Raw genomic sequence first — 7554 nt, forward strand, 5'->3', positions numbered from 1 at the left:
CACCAAGGTCGGCACATTGTGTGATATGTGGTATACTAGTTGGTTATATGATATGTGGTATGTTACTTGTTTTCTGATACTTACATGAAAGACCTCGGGTGGTTCACGAGGCACTTGGGTGTAAGACCATGTGGAAGTTCCCATGGCACCCGGAGTAAGACCCTAGAGGGTTTCTAGGGCATCCTTATATGTTTGTATGCACGGATTACATAGGTTATATTATTGAAATGGATTTTATGATTATGTGGATTACGTGGGGTATGTTCTGTAACCCACTAAGGATTAGCTTATAGTTTGTTGGTTGTTTCAGGTACTTCAGGATCTAAAGGCAATAGCCTGGCATGATGATGCGACATGCACTCTCTACTGTTTTATTTGGGGACACTCTAATTTTATGAATAATTTATTTGATGTTATGGATTTTGAAAACAATTGCAATTGGAATTTTATAATTTATGGAAATTAATTTCTTAATTAAAAATGAAAAATTTTAATGAGATTTTGGGCTATTACAAATATGGCCTCTAACTCGAATTTATTTTTAATAGGGAAGATGCAATATGCACAGTCGGCCGGAGCTCGAACAGGACAGTGGTTGCCAAAATATCCATATATACATACATATATATATATATATATATATATGTGTGTGTGTGTGTGTGTGTGTGTTGATATGTGGACTGTTAGAAATGCATGATAGCGAATAGGCTAATGATCTCTTAAGGAATTGGATTTTAGAAATGCTTGATATCTATGATGCCTTGTACCCTTGGAAGTTTCTTGTTATGTGCTATCCGAATTTGGACTGATAATATTAATTGCTAAGTGTATGCTCTGTAGTTGTACATGATTATGATTGAATATCCTTATAATGTTTGATTTAGCCTTATTTGTTGTTCCTTGTTTGGTTTTTGGATTAAGGTACAATCATTTATTCAACCATATATTTGATCATGTATCATCTATGGCTTGCATACACGAGGTGAACAACAATGTTGGTAGAGATTTCTGGTGGTGCAGGAGCGTGGTTGAGGAAACTTCTGGGATGAGAATATAGGAACTTTAGCTTGTAGCTCTTTTGATCGCGTGGGTGTGTGCTAGTACACCTATATGTGGTCAAGTTTGGTGACATAAAACTTTCGGATGATCCTTAAGACAAATACAGATAGGTGTGGAAGGTAGTTTGGGCCCGTACTACCAGAAACATGAGATCCATATATGATTCATAAAAAATCCCAAGGTAGCTTAGGATTTGTTAGATGAGCATGTAACCTACATTAGTTATGACATGTTTTCTTGACCTGATCCCCTATATATTTCTGGTTTGGTTATGAGTAAAAGTTTAGGTTCTAGCACCATCAACCCTAAGGTGTAAGGCCCAAATCATGAAGATATTTATGGGATGTATGCCACCAAGGTGGCCATGAAGATCTTAGAGGAGATTCCAGAGATGACTGTGTTGATACCGTCATAGTTGTTTTATGACCAATAGGGGTGGGTCGACGTAATAGCCAGAATTAAGTACATATGACGAGGATTGTTGGAAGCTTGTGAACCTAAATGTCAGATTTGCACCGAAACTTATGCTCTTCGGAACAGAGGATTGTTGAAAGCTTGTGACTTAGGTCTTTTCTCCTATGGAGCGAACTGCAGTAAATTGCGAGAAGTACTCAGAGATGTTCCAGATAGAGTATGTCCTCTTTTTGGAGAGGGAGTGGCTAGCTTAGGAGTATTTGTCACTCAAGAAGATGACAAAGTCGGTGGCTGAGATCACCAAAATGTCATTATTCAGCCCTTAGTACCCAGCCTCGAAGCTGGTGCAGATGACTCATTACTTGAGTATTCTCAAGATTAAGATTAGGGAGTCGATAGCGAACAACGAGTACCAGTCCTTAGTTGAGTTACAATTGAATTCTAGGAGGAGGGAGATTAAGATAAAGACTAATGGAAAGAGAATACAATTGTAGGATGTTTCATTATGGGGTATGTCAATCATTTTCATGCCACAAATATGGAAAATATTGACACTATGATGGGGATTGTAGGTAGGGTACATGAGTTTGCCTTCATTGCGATCAAGTGGGCCACATCATGGCCAATATTCTCCTTCTAGTTGTAGGTGCAGTCTAGAACCCTACACCTCTAACTAGGCATATTTTGGATGTACATCAAGGGAGATGTAAGTTCCTAGGGTTGAGGCCTGATGGGAGAGTCTACCAACTTGTCGTAGAGGATTCAGGAGCGGTGACTATGACAACTACCGGTATATTTCCAACTATATTATTTTATGATTATGTATTGAGCTTTGCTTTTGAGAATTATTCTGTGGTGATTTTTGTCTTGTGGATGCATTTTGATTTAGACATTGTTAGGTTTTTTGTAGATTGCAGGATTGAAGTTACATACACTTAGAACTTCTAAGTTGGCGCTTCAACCTGTTATTGTCCGATGATGGTTCTGGGGTTGAATTGGACGATTTAAAGGACTATTTAAATTCATTTTTTGTTTAATTCTTAGAACAAAGGTTAATATTATCCCAGGTGGATCGATTTAGAGCTCTTGATGAAATGTCGACATCGTTTTGATGATTCATAAATTCCAAGTGGGGGAGAGTTGAGATTTTTAGAGGAAGAGCATCGATCTTCTACCAGATAGCTCAAGTTGAGGGTTTTTGCATGGTTGTGCAAACTACAAAGTTCTACATTGGTTACATTGTCCATATGGATAAAATTTCTATTCGAGATGCCTTAGTTTTAGGTTGTGAAGGTATTTCCTTAAATTATAAGGCATTAATCATGTATAGGGTTCTAGGATGTTAAGGAAGCTCAAGTGGAGAATTGTGATGTAGATCTCCTTGGTTTTTCTTATTTTATTAGGATCTGGGGTTTCGAGTCACAATATAAAAGCCTGACATAGATAGTTAAGTTTTGTATGTTTTGTTTCTACCTTATGTCACTTTGACTTGCTATGGTAGTGGTTAACAGATCGGGGTGATCCTAGGGTCGTTAGTGTTTGACGGAGTGATTTGATGGATCGAGGTAAGCTTGAATTTCTAAGCTTTGGTTTATCTGTGGTGTTCCTTCAAAGCGATTGATAGGTACGTTAGGAGGATGATTTTTAGAGTTGCATGTATTAATTGGATCTTAGATCAATGACTTTCTAGTTTTGGTAATTCGCTCTAATGCTTGGCCTGTTCCGTGGTTCTCTAGAATGGGTTGCTTCAGGTTGAGGAGAATTGCCATTTTGTAGGACCAGTAGATTTGACCGGGTATCGTTGTGGAAGGACTTGGAGAAACCATGATGAGTGTGTAAGTGGATTGCTCAAATGGATGTTATCCATGATCTCCGAAGTTTAGATATTGATTGAAGCCCTCCTAAGAGTTTAAGATGTTTCTAGAAACGTTAAGTTCTTTGTGAAAGCAAGAAACGATCTACGCAGACAAGGTTTGAAAACTCAAACATTGAATTAACTTAAGATCAATGTGTGCGGCTAAAAAGATCTATTCAAGTCTGGTAAACCAGACTTGTCTCGAAATATAGATATTCAACAAAGTATAAAAAATATAAAAAGATTAATAAGTATGAACAATTTAGAGTAACGCAACTTAAAAACAAAAAGAATATAAGAGAAAGAAAGATATATATATATATATATATATATATATATATATATATATATAGAGAGAGAGAGAGAGAGAGAGATAGAGAGAGAGAGATTTGACTGAACAAATTTTGGTATTGATATGATAGAGAATGTTGCACTCATACGTGAGTAAACAATCAACCTTACACCTCCTTAAATAGGCAAGGAGTGAGACAAATAAAACAAATCCTATAAAGTGCATGGAATAGAAGACAACTGAATATAAGCGGCATCTGTTGATCTTGTCCCATGTACTGTACAATAAAACAACTAGCCAAAGAAAACCTATTACTAGGAACAATTATTGCACTATACAGACTCAGATAGCAAGTAATAAAAAGGATGTGTCTTAGACATATCTTCTTTTCAGAATAGGTATCATCTCGGAACTCTTCCGCCTCCGAATAGCCTTCAGTTCGCATTATTGAAGGATCACTTTTCATGTATCAGCAATCTCCCCTTAAGTTACCATAGAAATTTATTGACTTATGACTTTGCTTCATCAAACATGAATATGTAAGCACTTTGAAGCTGACTTCAGACCTTAGTGTACGATATGAGATGCTCAATGAATCTCTTTTTCACATGTTTCAAAGAAGTACTCTTGGCTGGATTAGAGAAGAACTTTTGAATGATTTTGGTAGAAACAAGTTGTTTGTCTAGCACTCAGAAATATTCCTTTTGAGTGGTTTTCTTCTTAAGGTAGATGTAACCAAGTTTAGGATCTTCGATGGGTCCTTCATTTTAAATATGAGCTTCAAGCAGTTCGATAATGATTTTGGCTAAGAGCTTTTTTGTTCCAAAGTGATGAGAAAACTCTACATCTGATCAACAAAATTCAGCAATGTAGTCCTTCAAGAAGCAGATAGCTAAGTTGTAGGCTCCGATGCTTGAATCATTTGATTGGCGATCTCGGAGGTGAGCAACAATGATGCGAATGTCATTTTGATTAATCAAAGGAAACTCTGCATCGTTATGGTGATGGTAAATTCTTTATCCCAAGAGATCTAATATTTGTACAAGAGACAATAGAGGTCAAACTTGCTTTGGATTTGTCCACCATGATGAACTATCTTGGTGATTCTTTTTCGAGACAACAGTTCCTTTTGGGTTCGTGCATTGGTAGAATAGAAAGTGTGAAGTCTCTCACGCTCAGTTTGTATGATAGTTTGAGGATGATCATTAGGGTGTAGAGGTGCGAACTTGATGTAGTAGTGTTCATGTGGAGAGATTAGCAAGTCTAGTTAATGAACATTTGAAGTTGGAAGATCAAAATACATAAAGCGCATGAAGTGTACATCATGAATGATCCCTTCTCAAAAAAGAGGAGAAATGCCCAACATCGTATTTGGGTTGTCTTTAAGTGCTTCAATCCATACGGTTTCTTCCAATGCTTGATGAATTTGTTCCTGAGACGAGCCTTCATATTTTGAAACATCTTCATGGGGATTAACACTTTTGCCAAAAATAGAAAAGATTACTTGACGACCAGATTCAGTGATGGATATTTCGGATTGATGAGGAATCAGAGGCTCATTAGGGATATCATCTGGTTTCCGGGTGCGAGAACCTTCATCAATTTAAGCGATTCTTGGAGCACTAATTAAAGGAAGCATAGATTGAGTGGCTCGAAATGCGTATATCGTCAGTTTGGTTTTGAGCTTAGCCATGTCTTAACTTCATTTGAACACTACTCCTAAAGATGCTTGACAAGAGACCGAGGAATATTTCATCATCTCTGCTTCCGAAAGAATTTTTGCCGAATGTTCCCTTATAGCCTGAAGTCCTAAGATCACACCTTTAATTATGCCTTCATCATCTTGATCATCTATTTCAAGAGGTTCAAGAGTTTCGACCTCCAGAATTTCATCATCGGTTGATTCATCTTAGAGCACAAAATCTAAGACAAGTTTCCATTGTATCATTCTTTGTCTTTCTCTGTGTTCCCTATTGCATGGGACAGCCCTGCCTCTAATGCAAGTATAGATTCTGACTTGAGTGATGGGTTATGAGCACTACAACATTCATATGGTCTACATGAAACCCTAATGCTTTGGATCTAGGCTTTTCTCAAGTTATACATGCAAATAATGATCCAAAGCACAAACCCTAACACTAGCGTACACAATTTCGAAATTCATATGTATAATAGGGTTTGGAACATTACCTCACTTGCTGTATAGCAATAACAAGAACTCCTTGACCTTTGAAAGATTTGTGCCCCAAGTATTCTACCTCTAATGGAGTCACAAACACTCAATGCAAAGAATGACTTGGATAGGAAAGGAAAATTGGTTAAGGTTCTCTAAAACACATGGGGGCCGAAAATCCTTATGTTAATAGGGTTTACATAGCTGAGGCTATTAGTGTTTTCAGGTGGGAACCCTAATTCCCTTGCTTAGGCCTTAAGTAATCCATGACCCCCATATGACAGGGCCTTGGACGAATAACATATGGGCTTTCCATAAATTTTCGTCCACCCCATATCAATAAAGTCCATTAGACCAAACTATAATTATTACTGATTTACATAATCAGTCCCTCCATTATTAATCAGTTCCTTTAATCCCAAAATTAATAGTAGATTAATTTCTGATTAATTACTAATTAATAATATGATTTCCAAATAATATATTAATCATATAATATATTACAAAAATCATTTTGAGTACCAATTTATTATTCACATAATAAATCCTACTCTATCTCTCTCTCTCTACATGTCATCCTATCAAGTTGCATGAGTGAAGGCAACCCAAAAGGACCATGCTCATAATCAATTCAAGTAGATACCAAAAATAGTTATGGGCTTAGACACCTAATCTAATAGTCTCCCATATCGATAAGTCTAATAACGATAATTGCAAGTACGAGTTCAAAATCTGATCAACAATCGTAGCTCTCAAAAGTCGTTGTCGAACTCTGATCTTATCAGTAACGCGTCCTTTAGATAAGGGATTGAATATTCCTCCATTCTAGATATTGTATGGACATGAGACATGGATTATAATCACTCTCTTTGTCCATGTGTTGTTTCCCGATTTCCGATTTATGACGACCGACAATAGACTACAATTAAACACATCAGCTTAGTCCAGACTTCGCCAGGCATTTAAGGTTGTCATCACTAAATCATCGAGGGGCCTACATATATCGTTTTTTATCCAAAATTGGGAAAAAGAAATGGATAAACTTCAACTCATATGCTTGTACTATTTACTCATCAAACCACATACACCAATATGTTTTATAACATCAAGTTACTGATGCGTTTACGTATTATCAATGCACAATCGACTTGTAAAAAAACAATTCATATCTCTCCCTTTCAAGAATATAAGATATTATCGTCTCACAATCACACGTGATAAAATCCATGAAGTGATTTTGTCACACCCCAAAACCGAGAATGGCGGAAACGTTCTGGGAGGGAGGATGTCATGTAATGTATCATAATAATGCAAAGTAGTAAACAAGCAACAACATCATCCATTGCATTAAGAGTATAATGTTAATTACATTTGAGTTCTTTCATATTATAATTCTACAATATGAATATTCAAAATAAAAGACGAGTTTTGACCGCTCCGTCTTCACAGAACCTGGTAGTCGTACCTGTCTATCTGTGTCCTGGGAATACAAGTTATTTTGAAAGCGAGTATCATCAATAATGCTGGTGAATTCATAAGTGTTTATGTGACTTTGACTTGTAAAGTTGTAAAGAAAGACCTATAAATTTTTGAAGGAAAGTTTGTACCAATGAACATATTTGTAAGTAATTATAAACATTTGAAAACCCTAGAAAATCCCATATTTTCTACTAGTATAAAAAGTAGCCTTCTACCAAGACCCGACTGTTTTGAATGTTTTCTTTTAGAAATCCAATATTTGCTTATAAGTGGGTGGTAGTT

This window comes from Lactuca sativa, chromosome 6 (assembly GCF_002870075.4).
Source record: "Lactuca sativa cultivar Salinas chromosome 6, Lsat_Salinas_v11, whole genome shotgun sequence".
NCBI lineage: Eukaryota > Viridiplantae > Streptophyta > Magnoliopsida > Asterales > Asteraceae > Lactuca > Lactuca sativa.